Genomic DNA, 24,204 nt, shown 5'->3' on the forward strand with positions numbered 1-24,204 from the left:
TTACTGGTACTCAACTATCGGCAGAAACGGGGAGTCCCACTAAAAGGGTTCAGCTGAAATCTAGGACTACTCAAAGGGCAATGGAACGGAAAATAATAGGTGTAGCGTATAGGCACAAGAATAGAGCGCTTTGGCTCTGGTAACTAAGGTGTGTTAACGACATATTGTCACGAGACGGAACAATCCCCCTTGCGCGATGTCCCACCACCGAGGATGACGACAAAGAGCTGTGTGCGCGACTCAGCCAGGCCGGGATCGGCTATGCCTTGACGTAAATACTTCACCAGTACGTAAATACATCGCTTCATCACTACATGGTTCATGTCATCTGCAACCACGTAACGTTTTGGTAAAGGTGCGATTATGTCATCCCCATTCTGGAACCAGCATCACATCGCATCACCGTGTACGCAGCCCCAAAGAAAAACAAACCCCGGCCTTGCAGCCCCAGCCCAGTCGAGACCAGAACAAGACGATGACCCTCGCACCGTTGTCCCCAGCCCGAAAGACCCCAATGAATACCAGACGAAACGAGCCGTGCCAAGACAAGCCGAAGATGCGTTCGCCCGCCCTCCCATCCGACGTGGCTCGAGGACCTTTGGTGCTTCACTGCGGTTGAAGCCATTGCTGTTGCTGGGCCAGGCGTCATCAACGCCGTGATCGTCATCCGTGGCGGCCAGTGATTCGTCACTGCATTTTCATTCGAACACTTATCCTCTTTCAATGTCCAATTTGCTTCAGCATCGACCTTGATGGTGGTCATCGACCGGGGAGGCGATGTGACGAGATGGGACTATCCCCGTTGCTCGATGGCCCTGCCACCAAGTATAACGACAAAGAATAGCTGCGTGCGCGACGCAGCCTGGGCGGGCTCGGTTATGGCTTGATGTAAATAGTTCACCATTATGTAAATACCAGCTTGATCGCTACATGGTTCGCGTCATATGCCGCCCCGTCACAATATCAGTAGAAATTGAGAAGAAGAAATGGGTAGGGGCAGGGCCTGAAATACGAAGGCACTATAACCGTTGGTAAATAACGTTAACATAGTTATCTCTTGAGAAGGCAAGTGTGGCGGGGGGGCGGCAGAAAGCTAGATTGACCGGTGAGATCAACTATTTGCGGGGATAAATTAGTTGCACTTATCACAGGACCAGGAGAGGCCTTTCCTTGCAGTGGGCCTTCATCGGCTGGTGCTGGTGCTGCTGATGATGATGATATTATTGGCCGCCTAAATAGAAAGCGAATAAGTTGCGATGGGTGTCCAGTACGTGCACGCACAAATTATATCGTATGTATGTCTAATGATGGTGTAACAGAAATGAAAGCCCAGTTTATTTCTGGAGCTCTCCGCTCCACATAAAAGCCTTTTTGAACTCACGACTGGTAGAATGCAACCCTGCTTAATAGCTCTAAACAAGAAAGCTTGTTTGCCAATTGCAGTTTTCGCCCATTTACTGTTCACATGAATGCTGCTGATGAGCGTCTCTGTGATTCAATATGTATTTTTCAGCCAAGCTATTTCTGCGGAGGCCTTCGTGCATTTTCTGTGCACGGGCCAGATTGGTTTGGGGAAAATTACTTCTACTGCAAATACAATTCCAAAATGGGGTGTATATCTTGTTCCATCAAAGCGGGTCTTATAAATTACACATAAACAAGTGCCGCTCAAAGCCTATTACTACAACGGCTTTCATTCATTTCTTATAGTTGTCAATTTCACAGCAAATGCCACCATGTCAATGTAAAACTTCTTCTGCAGTGCGTACGGTTGTGTTATACAGCTTCACTTGTAAACCACACTTAAAAGTTGTGTGGCTTATGGTGATTTCTCACCTGTTTACGTTTCATAAAAGACGTCGTTCTCTTTCACCTGACTGGTGTATGGATTTTTCAAGAACGCTTTTTAGAGCATTCTAGAATAATTTTGATCAACGCCGACCACAGTAAACTTAGGTGCACATACTTCCTCTTTATTCCACGGAATGCTTAGAAACAGTAATGTAAAAAACAAATAAAGTAAAGTGTCTTAAGAGAAAGTATTTTCTGTATTAGAATAATGTAGGTAGCTTATTTCTTATATACAATCGCTTCAAAACCGGAAGCACCGCCGGTACTATTGCGCATTTTAGGTGCAGCCCTAAGGCCTCCATTTCCTGTTGTCGTAGTTTCGTCTACGTAATCATCATAATCATTGGCGGCTACTGTACGTGATTCTGGAGCTCGCAACTTTTGTTCCCCACCTGAAAAAATAAAATGATAGCTGCCGTAAACATCTTAAATTTATATCGTTTGAAGATCAGAGAGTAGATATGAAACCCTGCTTGCAGTGACGTTGGCTGTATGATTGCACTCATCACCTTCCTGAAAATTTGTTTCCGCACACTTATTATTATATTTTTTGCAAACCCATTTGACATTACGATTAACCAAGTATGTAGACTCATTCCAAATCGGATAAAGAATTTCCAAAAACTCTTCCAAACCGTTACTAAAAACTCTTCCTATTCCGATTTTTACTCGAAAAATATGTTGCTTTTCTTATAACAAATGTTGCACCCTGATTCACGACTTCACTCTTCTATGCCTCTGCATTGCGACTGTCCCAATTGGCCCTAAAACAGTGTTGATAGAGTGAGTGGCTTCTTGTGGCAGTCGAAGGCATGAGAAACACAGAGCTTTTGTAAAATTTTGTCCGCTGAGGCACGATTGGGGTTAGGAAAGACAATGTGCAAATATTTATTAATATTGTTATCCAGGGTATATAGACAAAGTTCAAGCAGTTCCAATTAACGTGATAGCGGTTGAAACTTGAGAAGAGTGATTCACCTGAACGGCCAGTATTCCGATGTACGCTGTGTGCTATTACCACTAACGCGCTTTGCCTCTCTAACGCAAAGCTTAAATGATCGTATCTTTTCTTTTGGTTCTTTTTCTTGAACAACGTGACCAGGAACCTTTCGGCGCCACTTGGAAAGCGTCGTTCTTTTTTTTTTTGTTGGACACATTTTTTTCGCCCACTATCCCCGAAAAGTCAACGTAATGACCATTCCTATCTAAACGGAAGCGGGGACTGCTGGTTAATTACATATATTTTGCCTCAAATGTTCCTGCACTCTTCTGTCACTCCAAATAGTGAGGGACATTTACGAGAACTCCAAGCGGGTTCACAGAGTTTGAGCGGTACTATCCATAAAAAGTGTTCAAGTATTTTCATAACTTTTGCCCGAAAGACTAAATTGAGGCAGAAGCGTGTACCTTTCAGTGCCTACGGGTGGGGGTGGGACGCCATGTGTCACTTTTTTTGGGTGCGAGACTGAACGTGACTACGGTAGCTACGGACCATGATTGTGGACGAGGAACGGCGACTAACCGGGACCCTAAAGTGCTCTGCAAATAAGAGGTTACTAGGACAAGAAATGGTGGGGAACGTGGAAAGAAACGTGACGCACAGGCTAATTGCAGGCATTATCTTGTTCAAGTAATATTAAGAAGCATTAATCATATACTACAAGCTCTAGTCTAGAGAACAAGAAAGGCTGCCTACACGGAAATAAAAGCTTGGCTAAATACGCTCACATATTTTCCCACTTTCTGCTTAAGGTAATCAGATTGCTGAAAACGAGTTCAAAAACAACTTAGAAAATCTACGAGCGCTGCGCCCACCGTACAAAATCAACCCGACGTCGATATATTATCAGGTAAGGCTGAAAGCGGGTTTATAAACTGCTTAGAAGATCTATGAGCGCTCACCGTACAAAATCAACCCGACGTCGATATATTATCAGGTGAGGGCAACTTTGCAAGACTATTAACGAATGAAAGATTCGCTCCCTCGGCCACTGAATGAAAAATCACACTGCCGGTTCTTTTGGTCTTGTAACATGACTGGTGAAAGTGGGCTTCCTATTTATCTGTGGAGAGAAACATTGGTTTGATCAAGAGGCATCTATAAGAACGATGCCAACAGTGGCGCTGGGGTTCAGAAATGAGAATGTCGGAAAAAGAAACAAATGTGAGTGGTAAACATCATAGCTGAGTTTAAGAGGAAGTCATGGGAGTGGGAGTTACTTATACTGTGGAGAAGTGACAAATGCTGCTCACCAGTATCATAGAGAACATACCGCAAGACGGATTTCGACGTTCTTGAAGGCCAATAAATGCATACACGGAAAAAATGGGAGTCCACGAATGGGATAAAAGCCTATCACGAAATGTACTGCTGAGTAACCAGGGACGGGGACTGTCCTTCAGTGTAGACAACCAGGCTTATTAGGGTAGTGGTGCGTCTGCTACTGATGATGATAGAATTGTATTTAGGGAAAGAATTTGACGTGCTCATTCAAACTGTCTCAATAACACCCCTCAAAGAATGTCTTATTTTCAATTGATGCAAATACCGCAAAATACCTGGGTAAGATCTTCCGAATCTTGTAATACGTACTCCTTTTCACCAATTGGCAAGACGTGAATTTACATTGTGTGCCCACGTCCAGGTTGCATGCAAGAACCTACATGTGCACGCGTGATAGTGAGTAGTGCAAGAGCAGCACAACCACAACCAATTCGTTCCAAATGGTGTCCGATTCGACAAACTGCATGTACACGCGCGGTGAGTTATCTATTCTTTCATCACTCTAGGACTAATAATACGCTTTTATTCAAGCGACATTCACTGCTGCTGCTACATAATACCGGGTAAATTTGGGTGTCTTTTTATTTTTTCTTCAGATAAAACACACATAATTCCATATTGTTTCCATGTTAATTCCGGAACACGAATAATAAAAGCTGCTGATATTGCTCCAACCAGGAGCGGCGACGGGAGGTTTTATGCTATTTTAAAGGGTTCTTTTCATGTCATAGGGCACTGGATCCGCATAACTAGAAGCTTCGCATTATATCGGCCGGTTACAACTGTGCTTCACGAAGCGTTGTCGTTTTTTTTCTCTTATGTGTTCCTAGATGTTGTGCATTGGGGCACTTTAGTGCTATCGTATGTTACTGAAATCCTTTGATATGTGGTTGTAGCTGCAGCTCGAGAGCCCTTTGCTAATTTTGAGCCTTGGAATTTTCGACACATAATCACTCTGATTACACGTCTAACATCTCTTTGTCCATCTAGTGATCTGACAAGTTTCTTGCATTTAGTCCAGGTAGGTGGATGGTTTTTATTTCGGCGGCGTTCTACCAGTGAAGTCAATTCAACCTTTTGGGCAGAGCTCTATCGTATTGCACCCACATGCTAATTTTTATTTCTCTGAGCTAAAGAATCGTAGCCACATCAAAGAAACTTCGGTAATATTTGGCCACGTGGACCATAGCTACATGGAAGGACTGAAAATGTGTTACCTGATCAGCATTCACCTTGCTTAGGCTTCAGTGGTTTTCGCTTTAGTATTTCTGCCTGTTAGATGAGAATTGCGGATAGGTTAGGTTTACTTGTGAAACTTTTTTTGTCTTCTCAGTGGGTTGTATATGCGTCCCTTTGCTCTTTCCGGTTTACCTGCCTAATGAGCTTGCCCTAACACTTTTTTGTTCATCGTGACTAAGTCCTAGCACTTGCGGAACTTTTCGGTGTGGTGATTGAATTCTGTTGCTACTAACACTGCTACAGTGAGCTGTTGTTCGTATCCGAAACAGTGTTGTTGGGGAAACACTCACGATACGAAATGTCTAGCCTTTCTGTCCACACTCGTTTGTTGTGCGCGATCCGTCCAGACGCCCAGTTTCTAGACATCCAACTGAGATAAAAGCCTGAGAAACTTCTGCGCTTTTTTCTGTTTAGATTGCAAGAGGGCTGATGTCGTTTTTGTCTTTCGCTGGCAGGTCTTTCCGGGAAGTTTTTTCCCTGAAAAGTTTTAGAACTCCCTCATCGGCAAAACAAGGAGCTGCTTGAAAGACATCATTAAGGCCAGAGCTTCCACCCATGTCCTATTTGGGGCACAGATGTATGACTTACTAGGGGAACTGAAAGCAGAGCTAGTATCATACGGTCATGCTTGGCTGTAAGCAAGACAGCAGTTAGCAGACTCTTATGACTTCAAGTAGCGTGGTGGTATCTTTGCTTGAAAATGGAGCAGGGGCAATTTGAGCAGTGGGATTTTGTATAAAACTCTCGCACTATCGAAGGGAACATTTATTATTTAATATTTTTGAAGTCAGTGCCAAGCGCACACATAAGTAGGTAGGGTAAAATATGGGCTTGCTGGTGTTTCATAATTGTTGGCTGAGTTTTCGGGACACAGCGTACTCGTGTTAATGCCTTTGCACTTTGGGGGTTCTCTTTTATGGTATGTACCTTGTAACTCAAAGCGCAATCAAAAACTACACCTTGAGCAGTGCTAACGACATATTTTCTCTAAACATTGTCTCTTAAAACTACGCCAGCAGTTCTGAGGCTGTTCACATCACCGAGTAGCCTGACGCTTGTGGATATATCTGGAAACTAGATATTCAATCAAGTAACATGACTCACGACGTTGGCTGGTTCTTCTCATGACTGCATGAATATAATAAGTGTCCACCTTGGCGTAGCCCTGACACCAAATTCCGTTGATAACGGTAGTCAAGGTTTCTATAATAATTATGCACTTTCCAGGCACTGTGGTTGGCAACGCACCCACCCGCAATACTTACTGTGGAGAGGTATTTGGCGGAGGTACGGTGTAACTTTTCAATTTGAAAGCACAGATTAGCAGGTGTTGTAAACGCTGAGCACAGCCTTTTGGCTGTCTACACTGCTGCGGGGTTAGGATTGCTCTGAATGCGTATATCACTGTGTATAAATTTAAAAAAAAATTCTTAGTTGTCACTCTATCCAGAACGGCACCGGAACGGCCCAAGATGCACGTTTGGCCATATTTACACTACTCCTATAGTTTCAGAATGAGGCCTAGGTTACTTTCCCTTAGAAATGAAGCAAACATACGCCAAAAAAGGTGGCGCTAGACCTACGAGTTGTGCGCAAATACCCTACACCGTGCTATATAAGATGAAGGTTTGGTTAAAAAAATTCGGTTGAGTGAGAGATTTCGCTCCCTTGTTTGCTGAGATTGTCGCACGCAAGAAGATTTCCCTTTCGCCAATAGATGGTGGTTGTTGGTGGTAGTTGTGTGGAAAAACTCCGGAACAAAAGTTATTGGAGAGAAGGCCTAATTCAGAAGAGAAAATATGTTGGCAGATAAGGTAAAACACAGGGCGTGTTAAATCAGGCAACGGTATCTACCAACCTTCCTTTACGGTTTCCAGAGCTGATAGTCCATTGGGGCGGCCAAGAACCTGCAAAATCGCTGGAGAAGGATGTTTTTTTCCTGTCAGTCAGCATTTCAATATTTTTATGCACAACGAAACTTTTTGCATTGCCACTACCTCAACGCAGTTGGGAAACCACGAAGACTGCACCTGTGCTGAGTGTGCAATAGTTTTTGGAAGCTCAGGAAAGGCGTTTCGTTTAAGCTGCTCTATTTGAACAAACTCAAAAAGCTTCCCTCGTTCCAATTCAGGGACATTACTTGAGACCTATGCCCTTTTCAAAAGAAGCAGCATCTTCGAAACCCTATGGCAGACAACACGAAAATCCTATTTGGGCTTATGTACCATTGTGCTAAGAGAAAATTCTGAAAAACATGAGTGATGGCTCAATTTTTTCAAACCCCAATTGGCGGTAATAGTCAAGTTTATACTCTAAAACATTCGCATTTTGGTATTGTCAGACAAACGGTTTACGGAAAGCGCAATATATTTGTATAAAAAGTACTGCTGACCACATATATATGAAAAATAGGACAGAGAGAAATCGGAAGCGTGTATAGATGTTCCAAAAACCATATTATACTTTCTTTCATAAATTAGAAACAACTAGGAATCCCATGCATCCCGTGACGATTGCTATTTCTGTGGGTTAACCCATCAACATGACTATTGCAGTTAATGTATATAGCGACCCTAAAAATATTCTTGAATAAAGCGACTTTTCTCACAAGAGATTCATAGCATATTACACAAGAGTCGGGGTTTTCAGCAGCCAAAATATTTCACCCATAATCATTTTCTGAACAATACCTGGCAAATGGATACTACTAGTAGTGTAGACACTGTACTACTAGGCAATGCGACGCATCTAAATATCGACTGAATTTCTCTACGGGGAGCGTGTATGTATTATGCCGATATTTTGCGCCTGAAGTTGGTTGAACACCAAATTTTAAATGTTTATAATTATTGTTAGGGGGTGGTTTGAATAAAATCGGCGGAACGTTTCAGGCGGCTTACCGAGAAGACCAACAAGGATAACCGCAAGCTTTCTCATCTCGTCACTGCAAATGAACTGAGTGTACGATGATCCGACCCAGCGCTCTGATGTCTCTGTTTTTATACATCGCGAAAGGCGTTAAAATATCCAACGCAAAGGTCTTCACAATTTTATTCTGTAAATAATGTCCGCTGCAAAAATCCTCTGCAGCTGACGTCGCTGTTAACCGACGTCTTAATGTCATATTCATGCGCAGAGCAAGTTTGCTTCGGACTTTTACCAAAATGTCAGCGTTATACTTTCGTTTAAATCATCTACACAGTTCCGAATCTGCTCTCGCACGCAGCTACTTTTCAACCGTTATATGATACGTACACAGGCTGTGTGTAATACTGAACCTACAAAGCAAACACGATTTTAAAATAAAATAATTCCTTACCAACAACATTCCCAAAATGAATAAACTTTGTTTTTCAATACTTCAATAAAGTATGCAAAAAAGTGCATGTTTATCAATACAGAAACGTGCATTCATGCAATCCACTGGATGCGAACCATCAATGTTGTTAAAATATTTTCTTTTCGTACCATCATAACCTGGTTCGAGAGTAGCCCAGATAAATGAGAGAAATGAAAATAGCTATAGCGTGGACGTAGCCTATAAGGTCGAAATACGGTTCTGCGGCCTTTTTAAGTCGTTTTTTATTGTGAGTAAACAAGGCTTATCGCTGGGAGTTGATTGTTAACAAATACTTGTGGTCACAACCGACGTTGTTCGTCTCCCCACGATGTCGTGTTTTCTGCTCAAAGTAGAAATTCAACTTGCTAAATTTGAAATTCCGCACTATGCTTTCGTGATTTCAAAAAAAGGCTTAACTGACAGCGTTCAGAGTTATTTCACCACATAGTAAAAGGAAGCATTAGCGCCTTTCACAAGCAGCTTTATTGATGGACGTTAGACGACTCATTTCCTGTAAAGAAAGCAGTTTTGCTAAAATGTCATGCAATGCCCAAGCACTCCTTATGAATACGTCATGCCTGAGAAAGAAGATCAATTGTGGAGCCAATACGGCTGAAGCTTGTGTAGGTGGTTCTCAGTGGATCTGCATGAAACCTGCTGTTTAGGTAGGCGGTAAAGAGCCGATCGCCACATCGACCAAACTGATAAGATTTCTATAACGAGGGGCTGATAGGATGTAGCGGATTTTTCCACTTGAGTGGTAACGACATTGTGTCTGCGTTTGCAAGCGCCTATTGGTACGCAATCATGGTTTTCCCTATCTCTTAACGATTTTGTCTCTTTCGATTACTAGGCAGAACGACTAGTGAAACCACCATTATAATCTTTGCTCATAGCTATTAGCGGAAACCTGATTGTCTAGGCGCCTAGTTGGTATTTCTTAAATTATTTTGCGCAATTATCTTTTGCGTTGGTCAGTGCTTGTGTTTAACACTCTTCATTATGCCCAGGGTCCAAACCCTTCCGTTAGATACCCAGTTATCATCCCGAACCATCGAGACAGGATGGTCGAGGTCGCACGCCACGTTTCGCAGTCCAGAAGGCTGTCGTTTAAATCAAAATAACACCAAAATTCACGTAATTTTTGTGTAATTAAGACGCGTTGCTTAATATACAGCCAGTATTAAAGCAGTCAACTTAAGCATTAATTTCCCTGTTTGCTATTATTTCAGCAATCGGTTATCATTTCAGTCCGCGCGCATTGCCTTCTCCATGAACCAATAGATTTGGGCAGGCATAGCTAGACAATGCTTTTGCACAAAAATGACTCTAGTAGAACCAAATTTTTCTGGGATGCGGTTTCTGGCGTCAACACGTTTTTCCTTATACTTTTTTAGAGAGCAGCTTTTACGAACTCATATTTTTGTCATAAGATGTTGGCATGCGCTTCTGGCCGGATGACGCATTACCTAGCAAAAAAACAATAAAGAACAATAAAGAAAACAATAATAGGCAACAAGATATAAAATCCCAAAACGTATAAAACAACAAGGATAGGAGTCATTTTGTCATCCAAGCAATTAAGGTGACCGCAATCAAGTAACTGATAAGAAAAATTGAAAGTAAAAACCGGAGCGGTTAACAGGTAAAGGCGCATTAAAATTAATCTCTCTATTTTAATGTGACCTGTTTGCTGGCATGAGATTTCCCTAACCTGTAACATCCTTCAATGGCAGTAGTTAGCGGTGATTTCAATGTGAAAGTAAAGATAAAATGAAAATAAAAAAAGCGGCGAGATAGGCAAACTGGCGTAATGTAAGTTGAGATATCTAAGGTAGTATAGTTGTAGCACATTTCGTGGAATCGAGAAAAACAGGCAAATTTGCGTCTAGCGGGCAGAACAAGGACACGAGCTATTATTTCATTTACTCATGATAACCCATTTGCCTTCATTTAAACACATGAATCTTGCGTCAAGAATTTAAACCTATTCAATAATATAAATTTGATCATGTCTGATACAGGGATACAACATATGCGCGTCTCCGTGGCTATGCCTTTTAGGGTGGAGTCAACATTTGTCGCACCATTCCCCGCCGCCCGCCAGCGTGCAGTGTTGTCAGTCCAGGTTCCAATCGGAATGGTTTAAGGAGGGTGCTCGTTGTACCTGGACACTTCTTTCTCTCCCGTCGTGGGCTTTGGCATGGGTGCACAAGCTATGGCATGCGCTGCATTTAACCTATGTGTGTTCGACCTAGCATCTGCGATGACACCCTCTTCGCGATGATTGCGTCTAATAAGAATTTAGAAATGAAAATGCCATGCTGTTTCGTTGACATTTTTTTAACATCTGTCTGTTGCTGTGCAAATAAACATTTGTGCAGCTGGTTCATTTGTCGTTTTGATGGGCTGGCCCTGTACACAGTACATGCTAAGTACATAAGTACGTGATTACGCATGCACGCACCATCTTTGTTCTAGGTATTCTCCACTTTGGGTAGTCGGTGAGAATAAATGTTTACAGAAACAAAAAACTTCATTCACCCATTATAACGTGAAGTCATATGTTAACTTCCTAAAAAGGAGAAAAATCCAACACCAAATAGGGCATATAATTTTCGTCTACCCTTCTTGTTTCATGATTTGCTTTGTTACGCGGTGTTTCCACAGAAATTCCTGCTGGGTTCTATCTAGGTGCATTTAATCTCACCTTGGTTCACCCACTCTGCTATTTTTGTGTACTGTTTTGCTTTATTCTGCGGGTGTTTTTAAATGCAGAGCATGTCTTTAACTAACGATGTCACCCGGCGTTGGCGTGCCTCGGCATACGCAACAGCCGTTCCAGGTGTGCCCTCTCCGCCACTCCTCCTCGCCTGCTCTCCGCTGCTCCTCGCGTTTCGCACTTGATCTCACCCCCACTGCTCTCTGCGCAAGCGCCGCGTTGCTATGGCAACGGAGGCGCGTCGCCTGCATCGTCTGCTGCCTCTCCGCCGCGGCTGCGCTCCGCGGCGCCGAAGTCAAACGGGAACGCGCGGCCTCGTCCGCAACAGCCGTTCCAGGTGCGCCCTCTCCCCCACTCCTCCTCGCCTGCTCTCCGCTGCTCCTCGCGTGTTCTGTGCGTGCTCGGATAGCGTTCAGCAACAGGAGGGGCGCGCATGCGTCGTAGTCTGGCGCGGGAGCAACAACAGTTGTGGCGTGATCGTGACGTAGTGTGACGGGGTCGTGACGCGGTCGTGCCGTGAAGGGGCGGTTCTCGGCGTTCGCTCTCGCTGTCAATTTCTTTCGAACCAGATAATAAATGATATCTCGTGACCACTTAATTACGACTCCTCATTAATTACAATAATAATTATAACAACAACAATAACAACCAACATTAACGCAACCCAACCTACTTATCGTCGTGCGCCCCTCGAAAATGCTCTGCATTTGACTGTGCCCCTCGCGTGGGGGATGTTTCATAAAATTTTTTGTTTTGCTTTGATTAATGTGTGTATGTTTTATGTCAGAAGTTTGCTCTTGGGCATTAAGAAAATGTGTATGTCCAGATACACTCAATATTACGAAACAAACGGAGCAGGGAGCCATCATGTGTTTTTTGTATCTATACCATTAGGTCTGCTGAGCTGTCGGGGTGCAGGCCAAACGCGGATATGTGTGTCGCCGGCAATTCCTGTGGTGTCGTTGATAAATACTTTATTTATGCAATATTGGTGCCTAATGTTTGAGGAGGAGTGCTAAAGGGATCTTCTTGATAATGCAAACTCTAGATGCGCATCAAGTTCATCATCACACCAAAGGTGATGGCTACATTGGGTAAAAATGGGGACTACTGAAACGTATATTCCAGACAAAAAAGAAAAGAAAGGGCGGTCGTAACGTCAGACGTAATGAAGCAAAACAGACGATTCTTTAATTGAAGTGGTAAAATACAAAATTTTCGTTGCATCAGCCGACAAACCTTGTCAATAGAATCTGGTTCGGAAAAACTGGCTTGTTCCTTGTTGCTCACCGTAGTTTCCTTCCTGTAAGCCTGAAATACAGGTTTGAGTGAGTGGTAGGGGCTATAAGTGATGAATTGCGGCATCATTTTTGGTGAATGCAAAACACTTGTTATGTATTGCATCTTTATATCGTACACATTCACTGCAAGGATGTAAACATTCTGGATGGAGTTTTATTAGCGGAAAATGAATATCTAGGGAAAGATGAACCTAGAGTAACCGCCCACCGGATTTACGCACCATGTAGAAAACACCGCGAGATACGCGAGTGTACCCGGCTGATACGGGCCCCGACATCTAAAATAGCACGACCTCGTGCTATTTCAGACGTTTCGTGACGGTACTCTGTACCCGAATGCTTTTGAGGTATGTTTTATAGTTTTTAACAGGTTTTATAAAACGGCAGCTAACTCTGGAGAACAAGCCTTCGGCTTCCCAATGGTGCTATATAAACTGACGGACATCCAAGTCCTGTTAAATCCCGCTAAAGCCGCGCTACCTCGGTGTAAACTAGCGAACCTGGGGGCTGCAAGATTGCAGCCCATCAAGTTTTGCGGCCGCTAGATGCGGTGGTTGTGAATCATGACCGAATTCTGCACTACTTTTAAAGACGGAGACACGATTTTCCGCCCATTTAGGCTCCTTATTATGGTAGAGCTTTAAATCAGATGTGCAAAAAACATTTTCTGGCAACCACTCGCGACCCAACATTGCAACACATAAAACACGCTCAGCGAGCTTAAAAATGTTAAGCTGAATTTGCTACTGGAAGCACGAGGTGTAAACACCTCGGGCAAGAAAATCAACCTCACCGAATGCATTCAGGATGAATTACGATGTAAGAGTTCGGAACCCGTATTTCATCCCTAAAAGCGGCTACCACCGTTGATAGGAAATATTGAGGACGCCTATCCACTTAAAAACTAGAGAATGCTTTGAAACAGGCGAAGTAAGCATTCAAAGAAGGGACGAGAAAAAAGACGCCATTGGAGCTAACGAAAGTATTTAGCGAGTTATTTGCACTTGTAAAAGAAGAGGGTCTTCTCATAAACTCATTTAATGAGCAGCTGGGTAAGCAAGGCCCTCAAAGAAATAGCTCCAGCAAAATACAGGCCGCAAACTGAACTTTTACATCCCAAGCAAAACGTACAAGCAGAGCTTGTTACTTATACCGTTGAGCCCCTTAATCGATGCACTAGCTGGAGATAGCCCATGGTTGCACCTCCCAGTGCCAACATACGAGGAGCATCCTTACCTAATTTTCTATGTGAACTCGCAGACTGCGGTAGCGCATTGTAATTGAACTGTACCGAGCATAGCGCTTACGACTTGACATAGGCCTGCCCATCGCAATCAAAGTTCGGTATCTCGTTGGCGCCGCCGACAAACATTTCACACGTTGGCCCAGTTTACTTATCTGTAGCCCATTGAGTTTCTTCAGCCATACTATTCCTTCCGGCTTAAGAACGAGTTTCTAGCCAGGACAGAAGGGTAAACAGAGAATTACAGAATGCATAATATTCTTGAAAGGTTGTAATTACCAAGGCGACCCTTTTAAATGTCATTTAATTCCTTGTGTCTGAGGTACAATTTATAAAAAAGCAAAAAAAAATGTATAACACAAGCATTAACAACGCTGTCGCATTTTTAAACCCTTGAAAAAAACTAAGACCGGCGCCTTTGAAAAACATGTTTTAGAAAGTAGCCTATTCGATGCTGATGAAAAAAATTGCACTCCACATCTAAGGGCGCTACAGTATACACCCGCCCTAAAAGAATCGCACACATAAGAATAAATTTTTATATCTTAAAATATGAAACCAAAGATAAGAATACTGTTGAAGGATGTTATACACTAAAAATACATGCGAAACAGTACGCTAACAATGTCATTAAAGCAAGGTCTCGAAATATGAGGGATTGGTGCATCAATGGCCCTTTCCGAAACGGCATGCAGAGACACGGAAACGATAATTACCCTAAAATGGCTCATTCAGCACTCCATCCCCTAGAGGTGATGCGAAACCACATAGATCGAAGAAGCAGTACTCGTTCGGAAAGTAAAGACTAAAGTGCACTAAACGTTACACCGTCTTCCCCATTGTACAGTGATGCACTACAAATACAGTGATGCGGCCGCGGCTGCATCACTGTGTTCTAAAACTGGAATTTATTCTTCACCACAACGCACTTTATTGACGCTGGAGCCACTACTAACGAGTATTAGGTCGATGAGAAAGCCACCACAAACCACCGCGCACCTGTATTACACTGCTTCACAACGCAATATCATCACACCAGTACCAGATCGCGTATGACTTCGTCTCTTGATGAAGCTGGTTCCCGAACGAGCAGTGAGAGCATCAAACTTCAGGTAGAGATGTAGCGACGAGGTACACATATTCTATCGGGATTTTAATTGCTGGGTTATCACTTAGTAATGATGTCAGGCGTGGTGGTTCAAGGAGATGCTTTGTGAGCTTATTCAATTTTTAGATATTGGGTCTTATTTTACCACGTCTAGTAAGTAATCAACCAGAGATGAAGCACCGTGTCCACAGAATACTTGCACTTCTTCTATAATTCCAGTCGGTAAATGCAGTGAGCGAAGTGTCCATGGTCTTTTAACAGCTTGGTCAATATTCTGGGTGATGGGAAACCCATCGGTAGGTCTAAAACACTCGGGGTCCATCGATACAGTTCTGTACTGTATTCATTGGTCGACTGGGAGTTCTGCCACACAAAGCGACCAGCTTCTAATAAGGCAGAACACACCATATGCCAAGCAATTTTGCCGTGCACATCTACACCTTCTGTTGCGGCGTGGATAGCTATGAGGTCAACAAGTTCATTTACCCAGACGTCAGTCTGACTGGGGAGGTGGTAAAAATGGAATGGTACGATCGAGTCAAGAGCTTATGTTGTACTTCAGATTTTTCATGGTGCTTGAAAAACTAAAAGAGTTGTTCAGTGCCTTGAGTAGGTATAGGCAGTCTGTATATTTGTGCAACAGGGAAGTTGGTGTGTTACAGAAGATGTACTGGAGAAATAACTGTGCAGGGATATTATTCGCCATTGAAACAGTGGGAAAAATCAAGCCGAATGTTTGGACGGCTTGTATGGTTTCAAAGTCTCAAAAAACAACAAAGGCGGCACTGGGTGACGGAGTAATGTGGGAGCTGTCCGTATACCCATTCCATCCTGGATTGGTAAGACGTGAGACACCGGTTACGACTAAACCAACTAAACGTTGAACGGGTATACTTGTTCGTCGTGCCGATTGAACGGAAGATACGTCAATGAAAAAGACAATTTACGACTGTTTAAATGCAAGTGTGTAAAGCGTAATCACTTCCTGCTGGCGAAACAGAAGGAATAAACGAGTTTGGATATACAGAGGAATGCTGAGCGGCAGGACATTCGCAATCACCTCTAGGGCACCCGTGCGGAGGGAGGTGTAAGTTCTTACGGCAAATAACGGAGATCTAATTAAAGAACACACACGTGCCTTCAAGCGGTCATGTTGTGTATATCCAAACGCGCACAAGCTGTTAGTGTTTTCGCAGCAGTACAACGTTTAGATAACGTTCTTGCAATTGATCTCGGCTCACGTAAGTATGCATTCTAGAAAATCGCGTTAAGGCCGTCGTCATATTTTGATGTGCTGTTTCAAACAATTTCTGTAAGCGACAAATATCAGGTGACGATCAAAAATGGCACCTAATATGTTTAGCTCTGTGACGTCCTTAATAGTGACACCACCCATTCTCGCAGCAGGCGTATGTATCATTCGGCGCTCCCCACTAGATAGGAGCAGACATTCACATTTGTAGGGATTCAGTACCCACTTTACAGCTTAGCACCACCGCGGTAGTATCTTCCGCGCCTCCTCCCCAATGACTTACCATTGTGTTTTCGCATGGCCCCTTATTGCAGTTTTGGTGTCGTCAGCGTATGCCTGCACGTACTTATCTTCAGGCATTTCTAACTTCAATAAATTATACGAACAAGCATTCTACAGGAGGGGACTCCGTGGCCATCCTTGAGCGCTGCTTTTTGTCGCGGTTGCCTGCATCTCTCCACAGGACTGTTTTGTAAGGTACTGCACGGCCTTTCCAAAACGATCACCGAGGATAGTAAAATTGAAAGGGCAGTTATCAATTCGTAAACAATAAAGCAGAGCGGGATGCCACAAGAAATTGAAAGCTCCTCCATAGCTGAGCGAGAGGGTTAACGCAAAGCAACCCTAATTATTACACGGCTGCGTTGTAGTGAAACCGTATATACAGCAGAAATGGAGCTTTGGCCTTGAGTAAATGCGTATTGATTAGAGCAGTATTTTTTGAACAGTGCATGCAAAAATGAAGACGTGCATTTAGCATGGGCGCCAAAACTGTGCAAAGATGGAGCTGATGCAAGGTGTCCTGTACGATTTTGATCCTTGAAGATGACTAGGCTTCAGGAGAAAGGTCACCTTGGGTTTGTTCTAGTGCGATTGGAGGTTGCCCAGGTTCAAGAGACTATTAATAATTGGAAGCAGAAAACAAAATGCAAAAAGAAAAACACAGTTGCATCGTAGGTCGAGATAGAGTCAAGGACTTCCGCAGCGTTAGGGTTCACATCTCTGATTACCTTATGAGGTTCCGTAATGGTGAAATCATCATACAGAGAAGGCGTTGCATACGTGTTTCTGGTAACGAATATTCTTAACGCACGTTCAGCGAGTGGGTTGTTTTCAATGAAAACAGTTAACAGGAGACCCCTCCCGGTGAAGACCTCACGATGCCAATGCTTTGTTAGTTAAGTTTTTGGTAAAAGTAACGAGTGCCCATCGGGAGCGATGTTTTTGAAACCCAGTCGTTATAGGGGGAGCGAAATGATTTTTTGAAGCGGTCGTGCGACTTCTTCGAATCGCTTTTTCATTAGCTAGTCTGTTGTGAATCCAGACAAATACATCAAGCCAGACAAATATAGCCAGACAAATACAGTAGATGAAACTGGGATCATTCCTTAAAAATAGATAGCGGCGTCTTTGACATCTTCTGCGTAGTGTGCGAATTGTAGAAGTTACTTGCGCTAGTTCACCAGTCCTACAAATACTGCCGTTAAATTGTGTAGGTGGACGTTCACGTCGATAGTTTAACATAACACATCTATCAAAGAAATAATTTAATGTTTTGTCGAGTACCTCCGGTGTTGCCACGTGCTGCCGGCTCAAGCAGTTACGCCAAGGGTCCCCGACGAGCTGCTGCACGAGTCATCTTGCTTCAGTTTTGGTAAGGCGTTTCCCTTGGCAAACAGACGCCGAGTCGACGCAAAACATCAATATATGTGTGTTTCGAAAGTTGAGAGTGAGTCTCGAACGTTTCAGAAGGTTTCTCTTGTCAAATAGGCGCAGCAACTTGGGTGATGTTGATGCCCGCATCAGCATATGGTGCTGCATATGTCAGTATGGAGGTTGACTCGTTCAACAGCAGTAAATGGCGAGTGCAAATAAATTCTGAGAGCTCATCTGCATGGCTGTTCAAAACCGGGCCACCGCACAGCTGATTTCTCGAGTTGCGAAATCGGCGATTGCAACACTTATTATAGCATGGCTGCCTAAGATTTCTTCAGTTATTGTAAATATGTAAAAAAAGGTACTAATGGTGCCGCATAAACTCATATTCTCAACAGCGCCAGCTTGTCAGTTTGAAGCTTCAGAGCCACGATGTATGGTTAGATCGTAGACCCAGGTCCCAGGTCATTCAGTCTCCGCTGCTTGAAGATAATGCGCTGCGTGTTTAGAGAACAAGGTACGTGCCACCGGGCAAATTGTTATTTTTATCTCTCTTAGTAGGCCACTGGCCCCTCAGCGACGGAACTCTAATCCCGAAACTTCCTGAGCACATCAATTCTCTGACGTGTTTTTAAAGCCAACTCAGAAGTCACAAGCGCATTCGCGTTCGCACAGACTCTCGGGAACCAGCTCAGATTCCGCCGCGGGAAGAAAACAAGCTGCGTGTTTTGTTACCGTATGTGCCTTAGGCAACTTTTTATTTTCCTACTCGCGTGTAGAAAGACCGTGGTTTGAATCCCGGTGCCGGACAATCCAAAAAAAGAAAAAAACCTCGCAATTTTGGAATTGCAGTTAGGGGTCGGGGTGCTGCCTGACCCCGGCGACCATTGCCGGTAACGCACTCCCTCACTAGAGCAGGATTGGCCACCTTGGTGTAGTAACGGCCACAACCTCCCATGAATTCGCCAATTAATACACGGCCCTCAGTCTCCAGTGGCCTTGTAGCGACCACGGCGGCGGTCAGATCTATGACGCAGCAGGGGATGCTAGGAATACCAGGACCCAGACAAGCCGTCATCGGAATCTGAACCTGGCAACGTTGAACACGAGAACCTTATCTAGTGAAGTTAGTCTAGAGGTGTTGTTCGAGGAATAAAAGGGCATCAAATGGGATGTCTTAGTGCTTAGTGAGGTTAGGAGAATAGGTGAAGCCTTTGCGGTGCTGAAAAATGGACACGTGCTATGTTGCCGTGGTCTAGAGGACAGAAGAGAACTGTGCGTAGGATTTCTAGTAAATACAAACATAGCTGGCAACATATAAGAATAATATAGCATTAACGAAAGGGCAGCAGGTCTTGTAATTAGGCTCAATAAGACGTACAAGGTCATGGGGGTACAGGGCTATGCCCCCACATCCAGCCATGACGACCAGGTAGTGGAACGCTTCTATCAAGATGTGGAATCGCCAATGGCGAAAGTAAAAACACAGTATACCGTAGTTATGGAAGATTTCAATCCTAAAGTAGGCAAGCATCAGGCTGGAGACAAGGAAGATTGGAACTATGGTCTGGGGTGTAGAAATAGCAGGGGGGAATTACTAGTTCAGTTTGCAGAACGGAATAACCTACGCATAATGAATACATTCCTCTGTGAACGGGAGAGCCGGAAGTGGACGTGGAGGAGCCCGAATGGGGACCATAAAAATGAAATAGACTTCATATTATGCGATAACCCTGGCGTTGTCAAGGATGTGGAAGTGCTCGGAAGGGTAAGGTGTAGTGACCATCAAAAGGTAAGATCTCAAATTAAGCTAGATTTGAGGAGGGACCGTAACAAGCTAGTACGAAAGAAGCCGAATAATGAGCTAACGGTAGGGCTTAAAGTAGAAGAATTCTGGATTTCGCTGCAGAACCGATACTCAGCTCTTACCGAGGAAGCCGAGCTTACGACACAGGAAGCCAGCGACAACCTTACTCGCATTACCCCCGAGAGTGCTGTAATAGTCGGGGGCATGATGGCTAATCAGGGTACTGGTAAACTTTCCCAGGAGACGAAAGATCTAATTAGGAAACAGCAAACCATTACAATCTCCGCCCCAGCTGACAGAATAGAACTAAAGGAGCTTTCTAAGTTAATCAATAAGTGTAAGACATCTGACATACGGAAGTATAATATGGATAGGATCGAATACGCTGTAAAGAACGGAGGTAACCTGAAAGCAGTCAAGAGGCGTCTTGGCGTGGGGAAAAATCAGATGTATGCACTTAAAGACAAGCAAGGCAATGACATCACAAATACGGATAACATAGTCACAGTGGCCGAGGAGTTCTATAGGGATCTGTACAGCAGCCAGGACATCCAGGATAATGCCGAACGAGAAAGTAATTCAGAGGAGACAGACAACCCAGCGGTAACGACCCAAGAATTAAGGAACGCTTTAAAAGAAATGAAAGCGGGCAAAGCACCTGGTGATGATCAGATAACAGCAGACCTCTTGAAGGATGGAGCAGAAATTGTACTTGAAAAAAATTACGCCCAACTCCCCTCGCGTGAACCCTGGTGTGATGCGACGCTGAGGGGGTTCCAGCCCAAGCGGAGAGCAACCGTCGACCGAAAGGCTGCCGGAGAGCGGCACACCGGTTATATTCTAGGCACTATATATGCGTTGCGTGCCCGAAGTAGCGGAAACCGCGGAGAGAGAGAGAGTACTGCACATGCGACGATGATGATGATTGATGATTCCTCTTGGTTTCCCCTTTGAAGCGGGGTGATGACATGTCATCTTATCAAAAAGGACTAATATAACCATGTTTTACACTCTTGGTTTAATACTAGCGCTGCTTAGGGCAATCACTAAAGCTTGTTAGGCCCGAAATACTTTCTTTTCCCTGTTACAGGTGGTAACTGTCCTAGGCTATATTCCCCTGTCTGCTTTTCGTCCACCAGCATTCTAATCTTCTTTTCGTCCCCTCGACAGCCTTGAAGTTAACTTCCTCTCTGACACCCTTAAATCCTAGGGATTCTGAAATCCCAATATTCCCTTCATGGAGATTTGGATGGATACCCTCACATTCTAACACTAAGTGCCGCATAGTTTCTGTTTCTTTTCCGCAGACGACACATACCCCATCATTTTGTGAATACTTCCTCACAAAACTCTTATTTCGCAGGCAACCTGCTCTAGCCTCAAAAAGCAAAGCACTGTTCAGGGAATTATCGTAGAAATTTTCCTTTCTGATGTTCATCTTCTCAGCCCGGTACATCTCTAACGACGTTTTAGCTTCCATTTTTTCCCTCCATTTATTCGTTTGAATCTGCCTTGCCTCTTTTTTGGTTACCTTGGCTGTTTTGGATTCCCCACTGTTCTTTCCGTATTTCATCGTTAGCCTTTTAGTCTTTCTTAACCACTGCGTGTCGACGCTTTTCAAGTATAGGTACCTAAAAACCTTAGCTGCCCACTTTCGTTGATCCATTGCCCTCAACCTCATCTCAAAGCATATTTTACTCTGAGATTCTCTAACTTCAAACGACTCCCAGCCCATATCTCCCTGAACTGCTTCGTTAGTTGTTTTTCCATGCGCGCCTAAGGCCAAACGTCGTACCGTTCTCTGGTTTACTTCAAGGCCTGATAGAACGTCTGATTTTAAGCAGAGTACAGCATTCGCAAACGTGAGACCCGGAACCATCACTCCTTTCCAAATTCCTATTACTACTTCATATTTGTTATACCCCCACAGAGCTCTATGCTCCATTATAACTGCGTTTCGCTTTCCCTTAACCTTAGGTTGCTCCTCGTGAGTACATAAGTAGTTATCCCCTTCGTTTATCCACACTCCGAAATATTTATATTCCTTCACTCTAGGTAATTCGCCTTGCTGGATAGACACTATGTCGGTGGTAGTGTTATTGAAAATCATTATTCCTGATTTTTCGGCACTGAAACTTAACCCAAGGTCAGTGGCTTCCTGGCCGCAAATATTTATTAGCCGCTGCATATCGCTTTGGTTATCAGCTAAAAGAACAATGTCGTCTGCGTATAACATTCCCGGAATATGCTGTTGTACCACTTCGCCTTGCAGCATATGGGTTAAGTTAAACCCTACTTGACTTTCTTCCAGATTTTTTCTAACCCTGCCATGTAAAGCATGAACAGTATTGGGCTCAAAGGGCATCTATGTTTCAGTCGCCGATGGATGTTGACATGCTGGGCGCATTTCTGTCCTTCCCAAGTAAAGTGCACTTTATTGTCTTTATAGATTGCTATAAGGAATTGTACTAACTCGTCATCTAATCCCTGGAGTTTCAGCATTCTCCACAGCCGTTCTCTGTTTACGTTTTCATATGCTCCTTTAATGTCCAAGAACGCAATCCATAGTGATCTATTCTGTGCTTTCGCAATTTCAATGCATTGCGTTATCCCGAACAGATTGTCATCCAGTCGCCTGTCTTGTCTAAATCTATTCTGCAGTTCCCCAAGTATTTCATTTTCTTCCATCCATGCTTGAATTTCTGATTTTATCGCCTGCTTTACGAATCTATACACCACTGACGTTACTGTGAGTGGTCTGTGTGAATCAATGCTGGCTTTGTCTCCTCTGCCTTTATATATTAAATTCATCCTACTTTCTAACCAGTCCTCTGGTATTTGTTTGGTTTCTATCACCTTATCTATTGCCCTCATAAACGATTCCTTTCTTTTAGGTCCAAGTAGGTTTATCAATTGCATTGGTATTCCGTCCGGGCCCACTGCTGTCTGGGGGGAAACCTTTTGCTCGGTTTTTTCCAATCAAGGTTGCTCAAACTTATTTCCCTTTCCGCAGTCTTTTGTGGCGCTGATATTATCGGTGCAGGTTTCCCTACTACTATTGTCCTAAACTTCTCACTAATCACTCGATGAATATGTGCCAACGCTGCTCTCCTTCTAAATGTTCTCCCTCCTCATCAATCAGGAAATTTTGATGGTTATCGTTTTTTGAGCTTAGTGATTTTACATGGTTCCAAAACTTTTGGATGCGCTTTTGTCCTTCTTCCGTATTTCTGCCATCCATTGTTCGCTTTTCTGCTTGATCTTTGCTTCACCTGTTTCTGCCCTTCTACTTTTTTCTTACGGTAGACATCCCACTTTTCCTTCACTACCTCCGGTTCCATACCAGTTCTTTATGCTTCTCTATGTTCTCTCGGCGCCTTTCTTCGCTGGTCAATAGCCTCTTTTATTTCCTTATTCCACCACCTTCTCGGCTTTCTCTTCCCTTTCCATCAATTTTGTTCCTTTGCTTCATTCATCTTACCGTTATGAACGCAATCATTTCGTCGTAATCCATTTTTTTCCCTGGGTATTTATTGTTTTCATTTTCCAATCTATCAGCGATGATCTTTAACTGCTCATTATTCAAATTATTTCATCCTATTGTACCTATTTCTGCATTTGTCCGGGTTGCGCCTCCAAAGTGCAACCTAAACCGCTTGTGCCCGCTTCCTAAGCGGTCTGTTCCATTTTCATCTATCCTCATTTCCCGCAGCCTTCCGTATACTGTCTCGGATACTAAACTGTAGTCTATGCTGGACTGTCTGTTACCGCTTTCCCACGTTATTTGTCTGTCACACTTGCTTTCCGTGTTTACTATTACAAGCCGGTTTTCCTGGCATAGATCTATCATTAGATAACCGTTGTGGTCTGTGTATCCATCCAAACCTTCTATATGGGCATTTATATCACCAACTATGATTATTTCGCCCGAATCTTTGAACTCGTTTACACCTCTTCTCAAACAGTTTACCATTTCCTATTTTTCTCCCTAGCACTACTTCCGGTCCACAGATACACCACTCCTACCTATGTATTTTTCCCCTCTATGGTGCCTCTAACCCATAGATGCTCTTTACAACTTTCATGCACTCTCTGCCAGTCGGTCTCTTGTTTAATGAGCATGCCAACACCTCCACCTTTCTTCATTCCTGTGGTCCTGTTGCAACCTTCCAAGACATAATTGTCTATGATAGGTGGGGCTTCTAGGTCCCGGAGGTGAGTCTCGGCTAAAGCGTACACGTCTATTCCTTCCCGTTCAAGTTGCTTTTGAATTTCCACCCACTTATCTGGCTTTCTGCCTCACTGCATATTTATGTAGCTGAATAAATATTTATTGCATTTGTTTTTCCCTTTCCGATTACGGGGTCTGTTTTTCTCTTTTGCAGAATTGTTTGCTCCATT

The 24,204-nt window shown here is 43.6% G+C and overlaps 1 long non-coding RNA gene across 1 annotated transcript; it reads right to left on the bottom strand.

Annotated features, from left to right (window-relative positions):
* Positions 1-1,972: 1,972 nt before the first annotated feature.
* LOC144149200 (uncharacterized) lies at positions 1,973-8,392 on the bottom strand. Its single transcript, XR_013318231.1, has 3 exons — positions 8,275-8,392; positions 7,233-7,292; positions 1,973-2,243 (listed from the first exon to the last, which is right to left on the bottom strand). It is a non-coding gene; the product is annotated as an uncharacterized LOC144149200 (long non-coding RNA).
* Between the last annotated feature and the right edge of the window lie 15,812 nt (positions 8,393-24,204).

This window comes from Haemaphysalis longicornis, unplaced genomic scaffold (genome assembly GCF_048455015.1).
Source record: "Haemaphysalis longicornis isolate Haplotype H1 unplaced genomic scaffold, Haemaphysalis longicornis Haplotype H1 scaffold_8, whole genome shotgun sequence".
NCBI classification, from domain to species: Eukaryota; Metazoa; Arthropoda; class Arachnida; order Ixodida; family Ixodidae; genus Haemaphysalis; species Haemaphysalis longicornis.